Here is a 20,346-nt window from a genome sequence, read left to right on the forward strand (position 1 = left end):
TCTCTGAGAGTCACTTCATTGTTAGTATATATGAAGGCTACTCCTTTTTTATATTGATTTTTGTATTGATCCTGCAACTTTATTATCCGTGTTCTTTAGAGTTTTCTAGAAGATTCAACAGAATCTTTTATGAATAAAGTGAGTCATCTGCAAATAGGATAGTTTGACTTCCTTCCCTATTTTTATATAGTCTTTTTCTTATCTAATTGATATAACTAAAACTTAGAGCAGTATATTCAGTAGGAAAGGAGAGAGTGGGTATCCCTGTGTCTTTCCTGGTTTTATGGAAATGATCCCAGCTCATCTCCACTTAGTATAATGTCAGTTAAAAGGTTGTTAATATAGTGTTTATTAGTTTGAAGTGTGATTAATCAATCACTAATGTCTTCTTTACCATGACAGCAGACTGAACTTGTCAAATGCTGTTTCAGTATCAATCAGTATAATAGTCTATTTTCTGTCGTTGAAGTTTGCTTGTATGGTATTTGCATTTATAGATTTATGTATACAGAACCAGCTTTATATCTTTGGGATGAAGCCCACTTGGTCATGATATATAATCTTCTAAATGTGTCCCTTAATGCAGTTTTCAAGTGCTTTCTTGATAATTTTTGCATCTGTATCAGTCTGTAGTTTTCTTTTTTGTTGTGTCTTTCATGATTTAGGTAGCAGTTAACACTAACTTCATAAATGAATTTAGTAGTGTTGCTTCTCTTTATATTTTGTGGAACAAATTCAGGAAGACTTGTATCAGTTCTTTGAATGTTTGATAGAATTCAGCAGTGAATCTGTCTGGCTCTAGGCTGTGTGTGTGTGTGTGTGTGTGTGTGTGTGTGTGTGTGTGTGTGTGTGTGTGTAGACTGATTACAGCATTGACCTCTTTGCTAGTAATGAGTTTGAATTCTTTAGACCTTTTGGTTTTATTTTTCAGTGTGCCATATGCATTTAGAAATTCACTCATTAGTCAGTTTTTTAGAGTTTAAATTTTCAAAGTATTCCCTAATATGATATTCTGTATTTCACTGGGGTCTATTGTAATAATATCCATTTTGGCCCCAATTTTATTAATTTGGATCTTCTCACTCTTTTTTTTTTTTTTTTTTGTCATATTGGCAAAAGGTTTGTCATTCTTACTTTTCCGAAGAATCAATTATTTGATTGATTTTTGTGTATTTATTCTTTTAGTCTCTCTTTTAGTAATTTCTTTCCTAATTTTTATAATTTCTTGCAGTCCATTAGGTTTAGGACTGTCTTGTTGTTCTAATGGCTGGAGAGGGGAATCAGTAGGTTGTTAATTTGAGATCTAACTTTTTCTTAGTCTCCTTTCTGAATAGACCCACACTTACAGTTCACCCTTTTAAAAGCAAATGCATTTGAGAAGAACCTTTGGATCTTTGATCATGTTGGTAGATTATTAATTCATCAATGGCATGCCTGCCATATTGTTATCATATTCACTCCGGAGACATAGGTCTGTATTTTAATCTTTGAACTCCCAGGAATGTTTCAATAATTTTGACATGTAATGTAACATCTGGTTTTCCTGGTTTTTACGTGAGTGTCAAGGTCAAACAATTTTTTTCTGTTTGGAATGTATTTCCTGCTTTTTGTTTAATTATATGTTACTCACTGTTTCCTAAATATAAAGTACCTTTTTGTAAGGTAGAAATTTTAAAAAGAAATATTTATTGATGCTTTACACACAAAACATAAATACTAAGAAAAACTGAAAATCACCAACACTGTAACTACTTTCTTTTCCTCTATTCCAGCAGTGTCCAAGTCCCAAATTACCTTTTTAAGGAATCCGAATTCAAATCTAACGTATTATAAGTTTAAAATTTGAGCTTATTTTCTATAAAGTAAAAAACAAGATGTTGAGGAATTCATTCTATTTATGTTTAGTAGTTTTACTTTCATTTTTGTGGCTTTTAGAGCTGGTCTATAGTGGAAGGACAAATGAATTTTATTTAAAGGAAACCACAGGAATAAATGAATGCTGGTTCCTATTTGCATTCCAGTTGCTTTTCTGGGTTATTAAGGAGGGTGTGTTGCTGTGTGTGCTGGGGAAGGGAAGAAGGAAGAGAAGGAAAAGCAGTTGTTGGGAAACAACAACATGAGGAGGAAGTACCTGCACTTCTTCCCTCTGGAGCCACCCTTAGTAATGCACAGATTTTTAACTTTATCAGTAGTACGTATTCACATTTGGAAAGCATTACTCATTTGCGAGATGTCTTTTGCCTGCTTGAGTGGGCTCCAGAGCAGAGTTGTCAAGGTGGAAGGGGTGGGGGCTAGAAATGTGTCTTCCGTAGCTGTCAGCAGACAACTCTCTCAGCAGCGGGCTTGTGCTGCGCTCTCAGGGTGGTCTGAAACTGCTAACTCAGAGCAGATAATGTGCAGTGAGTGATTGTCCCTGGTGTCTGCGGAAGGCATTGCTGTCTTGGGATGCAGGTCCTAACAGAGGCATTAATGGCACAGAAATGGGTTTGTATTGTCTAAGCTGATTTTTGTCTTTTTATGCCAAAGGAGTTGGGACAAATACAATTACCACCTTCAGGTATTGTTTTCTATTATTTTGTATAATGTGTGAAAACTCTGCATTAAGCCAGTGGGGCCTGTCCCCAGGGTTTGTTTGCAATAGTCTGATCTGTGAATCCAACTATCACTTCCACTAACATTACTTGAAAATATTACACTTTTCCTGTCTCTGCAGCTTTAGGCTTTGCTAGATTAGAGATCCTAAATCCTAAAAAACAAGGGTCCACTCTCACCTAGGTATACAGTCAAGGCTTCACTAAATCTGACAATATCTGTCATTTAATAACGTAGGGACTTGCACACTGTTGAACAGAGGCAAAGATATTTCAGTATTGGTCCTAATAGGACTAATTTGTACATAAAAGACAGAGAGCTTCAAGAACCTGATGTAACGACATGGCAAACAAGGACCCACGCCTTCAGGTTAGGAATGTTGGATCCCTGTGCCAGGCAAGCAGCTTAGTACAGTTGACTTCAGGCAAAGATGAAGGGAATTCTACAAAGGATGCTGGAGAAATGAAAGATGGTAATCAGAGCCTGTGGCCAGCAGCAGAAGGGGAGGCCTGCTGCTTCCACTAGCCCTTTTGTATTCTATTTTCTAGAGATTACAGTGAGCCTTGCACTCACCAAGTCCAGAGTAGACTTGAGGTGGACCTGTGTGGATGTGAGTGGTACAAAGGGAACTCTGCTCCTGGTGTTGGCCATACCTCCCCTGTGTATCTTCTGTAGTTGGATTTTTCTTTGGGCTGCCAGCTCATAAAAGAAAGAAAGAAAGAAAGGAAGGAAGGAAGGAAGGAAGGAAGGAAGGAAGGAAGGAAGGAAAGATGACATGGAGACTTATTATTAATTGTAAAAGCTCAGCCTATACCTTAGGCTTGTCCCACTAGCTCTTATAACTTAAATTAACCCATTAATATTAATCTACATTTTGCCTCATGACTTTTTACCTCTTTTCCATCTTGCACCTCCTGTTTCCTCTCTATGTCCTCTGGCATCTCTTCTGTGCCTAAATTCATGTCCTCTTCCTCTGTCTCTTCCTGGAAGTCCTGCCTAACCTCCTCCTGCCCAGCTATTGGCCATTCAGCTCTTTATTAAACCAATCAGAAGGTGCCTTGGCAGACACATCTTCACAAGGTACAAAAAGATGATTCCACAATAGTCTTCAATTCTAGCTGCAGTTGTGCTGTGGAGGTCCATGTGAGAAGAAACCATCCTGACAACATCCCACCTTGAGCCAATGCTACACATCTCTCCACTTCTCTGTGCTTAATGCATTCACCAAAGATGAAAAGAATCCAGTTTTGCAAGACTGTATCCTGGAACTTCAGTGGTTAGCACTTGTCAGCCAACAGGCATCAGGGTCAGGGAAAAAAAAAAAAAATGCCTCAGCCTTATATTTTTCTGGTGGGAACTTACTGAAGTATTCCTTCTTGCCGTCACCAAGAATAGGACCACTACTGCCTACAGAGGCAACTTCAGCCACGCCTATGTGTGGGCATTTCCTCCTTTCTTGTCTCACTCTTCCCCACTGCAGTTTCCTAGAGTTAACTTCCATACAAAGCATGCCCTTGCCTCGTCTCTTCTCTCAAAGGAGCACAAACTGAAACACATTCCTATTCAGATCAACGAACATTTGTCTGCTGTGACTATTAATTGCTCACAGCGTTGCCCTTATGTATACAGATGGGATGTTTTACAGATCACTCTGGCAGACAAAACATAGAAATGATTATGACACTCAACAAATGTGCTGATTTTATGATCAATTTGTGAGAAAATTGTGATCTTTTTCTTAATAATAGCAACATTAAACAAATATAATGGAAGACGAGTATGCTCATCATATCCATAGACTCATAAAATAGTATTGAAAGTTTAGTTACCCTAAAACCATTTGTATTAACAAATGTATAACATTTGTAATAATTTTCAATAAACAAAGGATAGTAGGGACAATTTGAGTAAGTAGAGAGCTGTTGTGTTTTGGTATGCTTAAACCAAAAATTTAATATAATTCTAATTAAATTTTGGTAGACCAACCCTCTCTACAGGAACTCATAAACTTGTTCTAACAATTATATGGAAAAAACAAGGTCTCTGTCTCTCTGTCTCTGTCTCTGTCTCTCTCTCTCACACACACACACAAATCAAAACAAAAATAAAAACTAAGAGAGGTATCACCTTACTGTAGCATTTTACTTAAGCTGTGTAATGAAAATTATCATTTGAAACAATAAAACATATATAAAGATGAAGTTCAACCAAATGTACATACATGTGATATATACCAGTGGCACCATGAACTAAGGAAAGCTTCTGACTCAGTGATGTTGAAAAGCTGGCTAGTTATATGAAGAAGATTAACCATGTGAATTGAATGTGAAAAGTTAAAAACTATGAGTTGATAAAAATGAAGTTTGTGATCTTAGGTAGGTCTTTGTTAACCCTACAAAACTCAACAAAGGCAAAAACTTGCATGGCCTTTATTGTGTAGAATTGAAGGGTACAAGGGCAAATTCACCAGATGGAGGAAAGACTGAAAGAGTCCAAAAGAGATGTGGGATTAGTACACACAGCAGAAAGAAACCTCAAAAATCAACCCAAAGAACATAACCTGGTTGGGAAACAGGCAGTGGACAAAAGCATGTGTCCTGCTTGCATCAGCTACTGTTTTTATTGCTGTGGTGGTGAAACCGTGACCAAAGGTGACTGGGAGAAGAACACAATCGTTTTGGCTTAGGCTTAGTGTCTGTAAATATAGGGCAGCAGCCTGAGCAGGAAGCTGGTGTGCCAGTTAGTTTTGTCAGCTTGACACAAACTAGAGACTCTAGTTTGGAGGGAACGTCAATCCAGGAAATTTCCTCCCTCAGATTGCCCCATAGGATTGTCTGTGGGACATTTTTGATGATGTAGGAAGGCCCAGGCCACTGTTAGTGGTGGTGTACAGCCTGCTCACTACCACCTGTGCACCAGAAAGGTGCTCCTGGCAAGTATACAGAGGAAGCTGAATGGGAGCCTAGAAGCAAGCTTTTACACAGCTCTCCTCCATGGTTCTGGCCTCTATCCCTGTTTGAGTTTCTGCCCTGACTGTGATGGGCTGTAATATCAAAGTCTGTATGCTCCAATCACTTGTACAATCCAGAGAAAAGAGATAATGAAAAGTAAATATGGGAATTATTTTGAAGCAACTGTATTACAACCAACTATTTATTGTTGAAATAATAAGGAAAGTAATTAACTTGATGCCATAAAATATAATACAATTTTTGGAATACCTTATTAGAACTACATAATACAGAATAAATTTGCCTTTATAGTGTAGTATAAAGAAAAAAAGTGCCTTTTTATTGGTTTAAGTGTACTTATATAGTATTAATCTACTGTGGGTTTTTGTGGAACTCCTAACAGATACGGGGCTGTCTCTGACTCTTTTGCCAACCCCTGGGATCCTTTTCATCCTACTGGATTGCCTCATCCAGTCTTGATATGAGGTTTGTGCCTACTCTTATTGTATCTGGGAGGCCTGCTCTTTTCTGAAGGGAAACTGGGGAGCAGTAGAACTGGGGGAGAGGGAGGTGGTGGAGATACTGGGAGGGATGGGGGGAGAGGAGAATGTGGTTGGGATATATTGTATGAGAGAAGAATAAACAAGAAAAAACAGTCATTTTTTAATATATTGAAAATTGACAGAATGAGTCATTCTGAGGGAAATGAGCATAGTCCAGAGAGAGAAAGGAAAGTAAAATGGTAATGGGTCAGACAAAATACCTCAAGTATTTATTGGGGTTGATGTGAGTATCATGATACAACATACTTTAAAAACAATTGATGGGCTGGGGACACAGTTGCAGATAAAGTTCTTCCTGTGCAAGAGTGTGGAACAGAGTTTGGATTCCTAGAACCCACGTAGAAACTGGATAGTCATGGCAGTGCCTGTAACCCCAGCAGGCCAGAGGCAGAGACAGAATCCCTGGGGAAGCTGGCTATCAAGAATAGCCAGACCTTACCTGAGTGTATAGAAGTGGACAGTGATTGGGGAAGACGCCTAACATCAATCTCAGACCTCCAAACGTGCACAAATGCACATCCATACATGTAGAACATACATACACACACACCCTACATGCATATATGCAAAAATTTGTTATGCACTTGATATCCTAGTTATAATGAAAAGTTACTGAGACACTACCCTGTGTGTATAAAGGCTGGGCAGAGTTCACTTGATCATCTTCAAAGGTGAGTGATCGAGATAAAATAGGGCCTTGCCATGGCCTTTATAAAACATTTTTATTTTGAATGCAACATGAGACTTGTAACATTGTTTTAAACCTTAGGCTTAAATCTTAGGCTTTGATCTAGTGGAAAACAAATGTTTTCCCCGGTTAAAATACCAATTGGTATAAAGTAAATAAGGTATTGAAATTTTTACTTTGTGTTTTTGGGCTTGTTTTTTCCTCTAGTTCAAAGACACAGATAAATAAGTGAAGACAAATAGCTTTGTATATCTGAAGTTGCATATTTAATTGCATGGTGAATTCACATTGTTCAAAGAACTAAGAGAATGGTCAGGATAAATAATAAAATTTGTGTTAACAGCATTGGCTGACCATTCATTACATCTCTAGAGTTGAAGTTCATGGGCATTTGGAGTTCTGGGGAGCACTGACAGTCACCAGGAAATGCATATTGCATTTCCCAAAGCTATTTTGTTTTCCAAGGTATTTCATAATTTTAACCACTTAAATATAGCATAGCTCATTTTTTAGATTTCTTATTGTGATCCTTCCTGGATGACAAGGTTGTCCCAGTGTCTGTTCTATCTGGCAGCTTAATACCAAAGGGTACTGTACATTCAATTTTTCTGTCCCTTAGTATACAGTATGTACCAGTAGCTAATATCACCATTTTGGTGAGATGTTCTGGTCTTCTCAGTTGTACTGTATGATCAGGGATCATGAATTATTTTAACTGTATGCTCAGTAGGGTCTGCCAATAACATGAAATATTTTCTGTAGTCAGTAAAAGAATGAGTAGTTCATGAGAAAAAATACAGAATATTCATATGAAAACTTGAAACCTTAGGGAATTATAAATTTAATGCTATTTACTAAGCTGATAAAATTAAGCTTTCTCCAATCAAAGGGTATTTTTTAACCTTTTTGGAGATCAGTGAGCTATTTATTTTTATTTTTAATATGTTTTTAATTGAATAGAATTACATCATTTCCTCCCTCTTTCAACCACTCCCATCATGTCCTTTCCAAGTTGATAGTCCTGTTTTCTTTGATTGTTATTGTTACACACATCCAAATATGTATGTTTTATGTATGTACACACACTAATAAAAACCTGCTTAGTCTATTTTTGTTGTTTGTGTGTATGTGGTTTCAAGGCTGACCACTCTGTGCTGGATAACCAATTAGGGGACTCATCCCTGGGAAAGGCTAATGATCTTTCTCCCAGCAGTCATTAGTTGCCTGTAGTTCTTTGGATATGTGTGGAACCCCGTGAATGTTCTACATTTCATGTTAGTATGCCCACTGATACTACCATTGCTTTGGTCTTGTTTATTCACCTGTTTCACTGCAGACGTCCCGGTATTCTGGATCTGACCATCTTTAAAAGCCCTCTTCCTCAGTGTTTTCCTGAGCCACAGATGTCTGCAGGAACAGTGATTGATCTTTGGCTTGTGTCCATTTGCTATAAAAAAGGGGACTCTTTGATGAATGGCTGATAGCTATACTTATCTGTGGGTATAAGGATAAGATTTAGAATATGGTAAGAAATTTGTCTTGCAAAGTGTCAGAGGTAGAGTCTTTTCTAGTGTCCATAACCTCACTAGCTCAGGGAAGCTGGCTAGGTTTTCAGTACTGGGCATGATTTCTCTCCTGTTGAGTGGGCCTTAAGTTTAATTTTAAAATGGTATACAGGCCTAAACAGAGAATTCTCAACAGAGGAACCTCAAATGGCCAAGAAACACTTAAAGAAATGTTCAACATCTTTAGCTAGCACCACATAAAATCAGGTGTGGTGGTACATCCTGTTAATCCCAGTAGTCAGCAAATGGAAGTACGAGGTTCAGAAGTGCAAGTTCATTCTAAACTGCATTGCTGAAAGCTAGCCTGGGATACATAATACCCTTTCCTGCTACTAAATAAATAAATAAATAAATAAATAAATAAATAAATAAATAAGCAACAAAATAAAATCATTATAGGAATCAAAATGTTATACTAGAAAAAATATTCATTTAATTTTAAAGAAGAAACAAAAATAAGAGACACATCAGTTATGAAAAATAAGTTAAGATTGCAGACATTAATTGCATCGAGGATAACTTTAAGTGTCAATAGATGAAATAATCTAACCACAAAACAGATGTTGAGGGCCAGCAAGATGTCTCAATGGGGAAAGGTGCTTGCCACCAAGAGTGAGGGCCTAAATTCAATCCAGGCTCCCTCTGGAGAAAGGAGCCAGATTCCCAGCCACAGGGAAAGCCAGGCACCTCTGGACAACATAAAAGAAACCCCTAGTTCAGTGGAGTGTGGGGATTGTGTGTGACAGTACTTCATTTGTATGGCAGACATCCTGGAGAAGGAATCCATTTGGCCATGCTCCATAACTCAACCAGGTGCTGTCATGAGTAGAGTTAGGGGGACATAGGTAGATTAAGAAAGCAAAAGTGGGCTGAAATGGCGCTTCTTGTTCCCAAAGAACTCCTTAGGAGAAACAGCTGGAAGGCATGGGGGTGAGTATCTAGACAGGGCCAATAGGGGGAAGGGGAGAACCCAGGGACTGTAAAATACACCCAAGCCAGTGTCTATTTAGGGGACTTTCAACCTTAGGCTTTTCCCATCCTGGATGTATAAACATGTTACTTTTCTCTGTGGCTTGGTCTCTTGGACTGCCTTTCCTGGTCATTCAGTTCTTTGTGCCAGAGAATAAACTCACTAATCCCCTAGACAACTGCCTTCACTGCATCCTCGCTCCATTACATTCCTTGGGGCATCATCTGGGATTTAAAAAGACGACTACTCAACATTGTATGCCTGACTGAACGTCTTGGAGAAGGATTGGGAAGTGGCTATGACCTATACAGTACTCCAAGGACATTTTCTGACCAAGGGGACATTCCACCCATGACTAACAAGGTGGGAACTCCATTCATTCCACATCCCCACTGGGAGGAGGGACAGTAGAAGAAGCTCAGGCTCTGACAGAGAAGGGTGATTTGATCTTTCCTGTCTCGAAAAGTTTCTCCCTTGAGAACCAAAGTGGAAGCTTAGGCTGCCGTTCCTAAGCCAAGACAAAGCACAAGGTGAACCCCAAGAAGAGACCCCAAGGAATCAATCATCTTTCTGAGGGCACACTTTCAGTCAGTACACTGGGGAAGATCCATGGAGAAAACCATTCCTCTGCCCGATAGTTCCTTACCTACACCCGAGCCTTGAATTGTCAATAGCTGAGTGTAGAGTCAGGAGGTAGACTGGGGGAAGGGAAGAGTTGCTCAGCTTTTCCTTGAGCCATTCTAGCCTTCAGGCAAACCCCAAAGGAGTCTTCCTGTGTTGAGCAAAAGCAAGTGATACCAAGCTTGCTCAGAGTTGAAGATGAGAAGTGTCATACACTCAAATGGAGGCAGCTATGAATGAGCTAGAGGGGAAAGCCTCTGAATACAATAGCTCCCTTGGGTGCTGGCATCCCTGGGGAGCTTCAGCTGTTTATCTAGAACCTACATGGCTACTGGAAGCTTGTCCTCACTCCTCCTTACAGCTCTCAAGGGGAAAGGTATGAATGATTTACCCTCAGAGAGTTGTTACCACATGTGAACTCTGAGGCAGGGATCTCCCTTAGCTGGATTGGGGTGGATGACAAATCCCCTTTGCACACACTCATTCTCCAGTTTAGGCTCTCCCTTGTCCCTGCTGTATGTGCAAGGCACTCTGCTGGAGACAACTTGCAGGAGACACTGGCCTCTGAGGATCTCTGGGATGATGGGGGAGGTGGATGCTGACTGTGGGGCTGTGGGGGGCACTTGGGTAGAAAGCTTTCCTAAATGTGCAAGAGGCGCCAGGTTCCATCCCTGGCACGCCAGGTACCAGACAAGCTCTGATAGTAGAGTCAAAGAAGGACCACCCTGCTGGACTGAGGGCCTGGGAACCAGGGCTCCACTGTGTGTTAAGGCCTGCTCATTCGGCCCAGAATCTCCATGTCTGTTGTTCTCTATTTTCTCCTCCCTTCTGTCCGGTTTTTTTCTTTTACAGTGCACCCGGGGCATGCCCACTTTTATTTCCACTTTCTAGTTGCTATGACACAAGCATGCTTAGGTAAAATGTCATTCTATGTCCTCTCTGCGTGAGTGTATAGAATACATGTGGTAATTTTTCACTCTTTGTGCTTATCATGATCACTTGTAAGAGGGGAAGGGTCAAAGGAACATTTCCTCCAGAGGCTCTTTCCTGTGGTGGAGATTAGATAAGCCAAGATAAGATTAGGAATTCATTAAGGTCACAGGGTAGTAAGAGTCACATAAAACAGGTTTCTTGTTTTTTTTTTTTCATGGTCATTGATGAGAAAGGAGAGGATACAGGTACCCATGCCTGTAGATGTAACCGGCTTGTTAAATAAGAAACTCAGAACCAGTTGCAGAATTAAAAACCACAAGGTCAGAGCAAAAGCGGAAAACCTTAGCCTTCACTGCTTCTGCTGTCCTTCCTCTCCGCAAGAGACCTACTTCTGTGTGTCCTATCTATTTATAGACTTTCTGTTCTGTTTTCTCATTAGTTGTAAACCCAGCCACATGACCTCCTTGTCATTGCCTGTTTGTACAGACCTCCAGGTCTTCTATGGTTGGTATTGAGATTAAAGGTGTGTGTCTGCCATGCTGGCTGTGTCCTTGAACACACAGAGATCTACCTAGCTCTGCCTCCCAAGTGCTGGGATTAAAGGCGTGCACCACTACCGCCAGCTTCTGCTCTGGCTTGCTCTGACCTCAAGGCAACTTTATTAACATACAAATAAAATCACATTTCAATACAAATAAAATATCACTATATTTCCCCTTTTCTATTTTAATAAAAAGAAAAAAAGGAAAAAGTTATAACTAATATAAGAAAAACTATATATAAATGTACAGTAACTATATATACCATATAATATATACAAACAATAAATACCTAAACAATGTCTAGTCCATTTGCATTTGACAAATTCAGAGAAAATAATTCCATTATCTATCCTATTTTGGTAAGTCCAAAATGTACCCGATTCACTTTCTATCCTAACTTATATTGCTAACGAAACTGTCTTATAATGTCTTTCAAATTTATACACTTACAGCTCTTAGTGAGTTTTTCTGAAATCCTTAACAAAGATAATTATAACTATAACTAACAGATCTTCAACTCCCTCAGAGACCCAAGAAGGAAATAATACTACCTAATAAAAAATAAAAACAGGAAGTGCATGCAAGCAGCTTAAAAAAAAAAAAAAAAATGTGAGTTGACAGAAACAGCCAACTGCCTGGACAGTCACCTGAGGTTTCTCCACAGTGCCGGGGCATCATCTTCAGCCTATAGGCTTAGTATATATGACAGACTCATTTGTGAACTAGAATGTATACAAGGTCAACAGTTTGACCTCACATTTGGTGAGAGCAGTCCATGTACCAGAAACACCTGAATTCTATTAGTGTCATGTCATGATTCAGGATTTTAAATTCTAGAAATTATTGATGTTTTTTCTTCAATTCAGCTGTCCATTTTTCTTGGCTGTGTATATATGGCTTCATCTTGGCATCCTGTTCTTCTCCACATCCCTCTAATTAAATGCCAGTCTACTATTGAGAGGGGTGAGCTTAGTTATTCTTCAAGAATAACTGTTTCATCTGCTGTTCCATTGCACATCAGAAGCCATTGGCCCACTCCCTGTTCAGCTGCCTTCGAAGAAAAGGGCACGGTGCCTTTTACAGATTGCAAAGGCCACTCACTTCAGGGATGGTGTCATATTGTCATGATCACTTATAAGTTTGAGGGTAAGGGTCAAAGGAACATTTCCTCCAGAGGCTCTTTCTGGTGGTGGAGATTAGATAAGCCAAGATAAGATTAGGAAGTCATTAAGGTCACAGGGTAATAAGAGTCACATAAAACAGGTTTCTCGTTTTTTTCATGGTCATTGATGAGAAAGGAGAGGATACAGGTACCTATGCCCATTTCAGTAAATCTCCACAGGACACTCTGCAGAGGAAGACAGATTTAGATGTTCCAATGTATTTTATTCTATCTTACAGATGGGTAGTTGTCAGCAAAAGCTCCCCTAGACTATGTTCTTACCCACTGGGAATTTTATCTACAGACCTAAAGAAAGGAACACCTGACCTAGATATAAACTGGAATATTAAAAAAAAAAAAGTGGCCTTTAGTGGGAAATACCAATTAGAGGTAGAATGTCTCCTCACCTGTGAGCAGATTCTGCCATGAGTTGAGGGTTAGGTGGGCTGGCTTCTTGCTGGTGTAGGTCCCTGTGTTTCCTAAACACTTGTCAATTTCTATCAAGTGCAGTTGACAAAGGAATCACCTTCAGAGAAGCTCCCAGAAGCAACAAAGGGAATCATTAGGCATAGAGAGTCAGCAGATGGCTGTGTTGTGAACACCTGGGTGATTTTCCTTTTAGGTTCTTTCTTTTTATGGTGATGGAGGGTGTGACATCTAGTTCTACAAGTGTTGCTTGTTGCAGTATTAAACCTTTGGACCCCATGGTTGTTAGTGAGGTGTGATAGGGAAGGTGGGTCTCAATAGCCAGTTCCTGGTGGAAAATGGGCAGAATGGTTAGAGGTAACAGTGACATAGTACAGACCCAGAATGTGCTTGACACCTTGCTGGCAAAGTCTGCAAGGACACATGACCATGTTTCATCTGGGTGACACTAATTTCGTGGTCAGGTCACAGGTATGCTAGCAGCTGTCTCCTCCAAAGGCCTCTAGCCTGTTCATCATTCCCTCTAGGCCCTAGAGTGTAGGGACTGTGATGGGCACCAGAGGCAAACCTATGAGGGAGGACCAGCCTTGACTGTTAGTTGAGGCTAATAGTGACGGACTGATAGGCCTGGCTTTGTGGAGCTTCAGAGGAAAGTTTGGGAGTCTCTTAAAGACCGTAGGGCCATTCATGTGATCTGTGGTTCTGGTTATCTGGGCCTGAAGAATCACCTGTGAGACCAGAGCCACTGAAGTGAAACCTTTGCTTTCCTGGGGCAATAGGTACTGGTCAATTGGTACTGAAGAGTCACCTGTATTTAAGAGACCAATGTCATTGAGGTGAATCTTCTGGGACATGATTCCTCAGAGTCAGCACACAGAGGCTATGGTCCAGAGGGGCCCAAGGGCTTTACTTTCAGCTGGCAGCTAAAGGTGATAATATCAGCTGTGGGGCAGAGCTCTCCAGAGTCTGAGACAAGTTTTTGTGTGCCGTGTAGGACAGGGCCAGGGAAGTGGAGTTGCCCAAGTCATACAATTGTAAGTGAATCCTCAGTATTAAAACTTGTTTTTCTGTGATCAGATTGTAGTTGTGCACTGGTTACAACTGTCAACTGATTTCTAAAAATGACTGTTTCTGAATTGGAAAGCTGGAAGCTTCCCCTAGTACAGTACGCTAATGGGTTGGAGTCTAGCCAATCTCCTTTCTGCATCTGGCTCTGTCTGAGGTTCGGTGACTGACCACTAAGTCATGTGAGGCTGGAGCAGAGCAGCACCCATCACATAGATAAATGGAGTGTAGCTGGAGTTTTCCTGGTCCTGCCTGGCCCACGGTCAGGACAAATCTCTCTTACCCACCAGTCCCTCAGCTGCTCAGACCCAACCAAGTAAACACACAGAGACTTATATTACTTGTAACTGTATGGCCATGGCAGGCTTCTTGCTAACTATTCTTATTTCTTAAATCAACCCATTTCTATTAATATATAAGTTGCCACGTGGCACATGGCTCGTGGCTTACCAGTATCTTAACATCTTCTCATGGCAGCGGCTGGCAGTGTCTCTCTGGCTCAGCCTTCTACTTCCCAGAATTCTTCTCTGCTTGTCCGTCCTATACTTCCTGCCTGGCTACTGGCCAATCAGCATTTTATTTATACAAAGAAATATCCACAGCAATGGAGCTTCTAGTTACTCTCAGAGATTGCATGATTCACAATTTACTAGAGGAGGATATTGGGAGTGGTAGGGACTGAGCCATGGGTAAGGTGTGGAAATGCCACTATTTGTTCCTGTCTCTCCCAGTGACAAACTAGAGTGCCCTGGCTGTTTCCTGTTAACAGATTGGAAATGCCCATCTGTTGAAGTAGGGCATGAGGGTAGGGAAAAGGCCACACTCGCTCAAAATTTCTCTATCTTTCCCCTTCATCTTGCTGCCGATGGGACTAACGGACTGGACTCCATGAGTCCGTGAAAGTCACCACTCAATTGCCTTCTCAAACACTGGGAAACCCTGACTTTCTTTTGTTAGGATCCAAGGCCTCCGTATCTTCTGGGATATTTCCTTGCAGTAATTTGAACCTGCCTGTATTCACAGAGCCTTCTTGTTAGCAGAGCCTAAGAAAAACAGAGAGTATTAAGATTTTCAGGATGTATGCCTGCCTCCTTTTGCAGGCACATACAAGTTCATTTAGGATCCAGACTTCCAAGCAATTGGTCACCTCAAGTCTAGCAAAAAATCTCAGGTTGGACATTAGAAAGGCTTATATATCTGATGCCTTATTCCTCCTTGATCATGTGTGCTCACTGCCACCCACCATGAACTTAGAAAGTTCAAAGACTCTAAAGAAAAGGTTTGTCAACTTGTCCTAGTGCATGACCCAACAGAGAAGACTCATCTGTGCTGGTAAGAGGAAAGACAGTTGTCACTGGACTGAAGAGCAAGTTACCTGTTCAGTGTCAACCATTAGGATCAATTTTATAGAAGAACAAATGTGTACATTAAATTTCCATGTGCTGTTTGAGTTCATGGAGAAGCTGGGTCTGGAGATAGGGTTCCCCCCCACACCCCCTACTTCAGACCCAAGCAAATCTTCTCTCAAAATGCCCTCCAAAGTCCCCTTTCCTGAGTCGTGCTAGCCTCCTGACTCCTGACAGGGGAAAAACAGGGGAACAACAAAGCAGCCACAGAGTAAGATACTGCGACTGTGATTTATCTCATGATAAATCTGTTACTTACTCTTACCAAAAGTAAAAGCATGCTTATGGTAGATCACTCTATATGCTGTCTTTCGTTTCCTGTGAGGTTGACTTGAGCACTTACCAAGCCCCATAGTTTTATCAGTGTGTACACAGGCGGTATTAATTTATTATTTGTACAATTTGAGTTCAATTTTCCTTTATTGGTTTTTTGTTGTTTGTTTGTTTTTTTTTTTTTTTTTTGAGCTGAGGATTGAACCCAGGGCCTTGCGTTTGCTTGGCGAGCGCTCTACCACTTAGCTAAATCCCCAACCCCAGTTTTCCTTTATTAAGGTGATGTTGCATAATACTGCCTTCCAAGTCAAACAATTCCCATGCCATCATGAACGCTGACTTGTGAAAGATCATCACAGATAGGCTTGTTGATTGTTCCCTTGTTAATGTTATTATGTATTGTAAGGTGGATGGATGTTTTTCCAGAATAGAAAACTAGATTTAGGCAAATTACCAGTGTCTGAGCAATTTGTATAAGGTATATAGAAGGTTAAAATTCAGTATGTTGGTGTCAAATCTCTGCATAAGCTAAAAGAGATACTGGTTTTTCCATAGTAATTATAAGGCCTGGATTAAAGAACAAAAATGTATGCTTAATCAAAGTTTATTTAAGGGATTGGTTTTTATTTAAATACACACTGTATTCAAAAGTAGCTAACGGATAAAACTGACCTCCTGGATGTTCCATCACCACACCCAGAGGCTGTATTAATATGGTCAGAAGGATTAAAAGGAAATGTATTCTCCTCCTGCTCTTTCAGGTTAAGCAGGTCACAAGGGATTGTGGGGCATTTCTCAGAAATGGTCTCTAACTGTGGAGAGTCACCTATTTTCATGTCAAGGGAGGCCCTGCAGATCCCACCAGGTGAGCCTTAGCCAGTGTCTAGCCTGCAGAGAGGAAACATTCCTCTATGCTTCCAAGGGAAGCCAGGGTCAAGCAAGGCTTTTGACTTATCCCCACATAGCTGGAACAATTGGAGTTCGAGGTTCCTCTCAAGCCCAAGCAATGACACTTGAGGTGGGCCCACAAGTGGCCTTGACAGTAAAAAATAAAAGTGATTAATTTTGGCCATATGTATGGTTTTAAACATTTTAGTGGGAAAGCATAGCAAAAGAATTGATGATTGGTGTGTTTCCTTAACCGTTTAAAGTATCACATTTTCTAAATAGTAGGCTTCAATCTGTATGAGATGTTGTATAGACAAGTGTTTCTTATGATTTTCTTCCTGTTATGAAAAATGCTGCCCAAATGTAAGACATCATAGTCATGGTTCATTTCTAACATTGTAGTGCCTACCTTCAGCCAAAGAGTAAAGGTCCAATATTGTTTAATAATAATGGTTAAAGCTAGCTCTCTCTCTCTCTCTCTCTCTCTCTCTCTCTCTCTCTCTCTCTCTCTTCTCTTCTCTTCTCTTCCATCACCCTCCCTTCCTCCCTCCTCCTCCCTTGGAAGGATTTCACACTGACTCCATCCACTCCAACAGCTCTCAAATTGCCTGAAAGCAGATTCCAGATTCATCATTCTCAAGACCAGCCTTGTGTGGGGGACTTTCCTGGGAATGGCTGTCCTCCTCTGGTTTATACTGTACTGGTCACTGGCATTTCCCTCCCCTATCCTTCTGACCCTCTGCTTCTACAAATGATGCCGTTGATGGATCTCCAGATGCACTGCCTACTAGAATTTTGCTCCTGCACCCTGGTCTAACCCCAGGAGCCCACCTCCGAAGCACCATCTCTGTTTGAAGCAGCACCCCATAGACTCTGACACCTCTCACCAGGAAGTAGCTAGAGCAGTCACACCTGCCACAGCAGCTGGTCTCCATCTTTAAAAGGGTAGAATGAAGGAGAGTGAGCTTTCTGAAATGATGAAATGGTGGCTTCTTGTTTCTGAAGACATTGCCAAGGGAAACAGCTGGAAGGCATGGGGGTAAGTATCTAGGCAGGACCAATATGGGAAAGGGGACCCTATAAAATATTCAAGCCAGTGCCTTCTTAAAGGACTTTCAGCCTTAGGTTTCTCCCATCCAAACTATAAAGTTGCTACTTTTCTTTTTTCTGTGGCTTTGTCTCTTGGTCTTCTGTCTTTCCCAGCAGTTCAATTATTGCCGTCACCTAGACAACCGCTGACACACATCCCTCCTCTATTACATGGAGAAATTTGTTACCAACTGAGACTGAACTACCCTGCATATTTGAAAATAAGGAACAATTTACCTTCGGGGGCCTTGGCAGCACCCAGACACAGTGTATGAATGGGAGACAGCTGTGTGTGGCAATCACATGGTGAGGAACGGGGGCATAAATGCTGGATGAGAGGTTGAACCAACGAAGACGGGTCTGTGCAAGTGTTGCAGATGTTGTAGGGTTTTCTCCGTTCTTCTTTCCTTGAAGGCCTGAGTTCAGCAAAGAAACAGGTTGACAATTTGAGCCAAAGTTTATTTAGCAGAACAGCAGATGCAAACTGAAGTAAACATTCCTAAGAGCCTTTGGAATAGGCTGCCCTGAGGTGAAGAGCAGCATGGAAAGTTCTGTTTTGTGAGGTTTAAAGAAGTTCTTGTGAATATTTATGATATGAGTAGCATATTTATTTCAAATTATGGCAAGCTGGATCTCCTTTTAGGGTGTTTCCTCCATGATCCCCACAAATACAAAGGGTGTTGAAACTGCAGTGCTAGTGTTAGTATTATGAAGATGCAGACCCATGCTAGTGTACACATATGGGCTGATGCAGTGGGAATAATTTCACTATAGCTTCGAGGATATTCAACCACAAAGGGATATGAGCAGGCACAGCTACCAAGATGCAATTAGCACACATCAGTTCTTGTCTATAGGGAAATCTAGGCTAGTCCTCATTCTAGAATATGTGGGGGTTTTCTTTAAAGCCAAAGAACTTTAAAGCAAGAAAAAAATATGGCCGGGTGGTGGTGGCGCACATCTTTAATCCCAGCACTTAGGAGGCAGAGCCAGGCGGATCTCTGTGAGTTCGAGGCCAGCCTGGGCTACCAAGTGAGTTCCAGAAATGGTGCAAAGCTACACAGGGAAACCCTGTCTCAAAAAAAAAAAAAAAAAAGAAAAGAAAAGAAAAGAAAAGAAAAAGAAAAGAAAAGAAAGAAAGAAAAAAATATGAAAAAAATTTAAACCATGGGAAAGGAACATGCAGGGAATGTGAGACACCAGGAAGAGACCAAATATTTGAACTATGGGTCTAGATGAAGAAGAAGAATCCCAAGTTGTTATATACCAGATCTTCAACAAGATCACAGGAGAAAACTTCTCCTAAACTAAGGAAAGACACGCACTGATATAAAAAGCAGACAGAACACCAAATAGACAAGATTAGGGGAAAAAGCTCCCCTTGGCATATCATAGTTAAAATTCTAAATACACAGAGAAAAAGAGGGAGTATTAAAAGCTGCAAAAGAAAAATCACAAGTCACACATAAAGGGAGACCCATGGGAACAACAGCTGACTTCTGGGTAGAAACTTTGAAATCTAGAAGAGCCTGGAACAACACATTCTAACTTCTAAAAGACCACTATTGTCAGCCTCTACTACCATATCCAGAAAAGCTATCTGTCATAGTTGAAGGGAAAAGAAAAACTTTCCATAATCCCAACAGGCTAAAACATTCAGCAGACCAATCCTAAACAGAATATGGGAAGCCATACTTTGGTGTTGAAGAGGTGAAGAAGCATAGTCAAGAAACCACAGAAAGAAAACAAATAAAGCTCTAATTACTGAAATACAAAGTATGACTAAGAACACAAAAAGGAAAAAAAACTTCAACCAACACACACCTTTTAATATTACCTTTAAATATTGACATCTTTCATTCGCCAGTAGAAAGACACAACTTGGATGAATGGATTAGGAAACAAAACCCATCTTTCTCTGTCTACAAGAAACTCAGCTTTAAAGACAGGCACCACTTTAAAGTGAAAGATTGTAAAAGTATTCCAAGAAAATGAGCCCAAGAAGCAAGCAGGTGTCACTATCCTAATATTTGACAAAATAAATTTCAAACTAAAACAAATCAGAGGAGCTAAAGAAGGACTCTTGATAATAATCAAAGGAACAGTTGACCAAGAAGACAATACTATCCTAAACATATAGGCACCAAACTTATGGTGCACCCAATCTTGTAAAAAAAATGTAGTAATGAAATTGAAGACACAAATTTAATGTCAGCCTGTTGATAGTAAGTGATTTTAATACCCTACTCTCCAATTGGCAGGTCATCTGAACAAGAAATAAACAAAAATATCAGAACTAAATGATACCAAGTATCAAATGAATCTAGTAGATATCCACAGAATATCCCACCCATACAGCAAAGAGTATATATTCTATCCAACAGACATGCTGAATAGAAGCTTATTTAAAATAGAACACATCCTAGAACACAAATCAAATCTTTAAATATTCAGAAAATTTGAAACAACTCCATGTATCTTGTCTGACCAAATCAATAACAAATGAGTCTCTAGTAAGGACAAAAACTTGTGGAGATCAAACCACGCACTACTGAATGAGGACTGGGTCAAGAAAGAAAGAAAAACATTCCTGAAACTGAGTGAAAAGGAAA

Source organism: Onychomys torridus, chromosome 3 (assembly GCF_903995425.1).
Source record: "Onychomys torridus chromosome 3, mOncTor1.1, whole genome shotgun sequence".
NCBI lineage: Eukaryota > Metazoa > Chordata > Mammalia > Rodentia > Cricetidae > Onychomys > Onychomys torridus.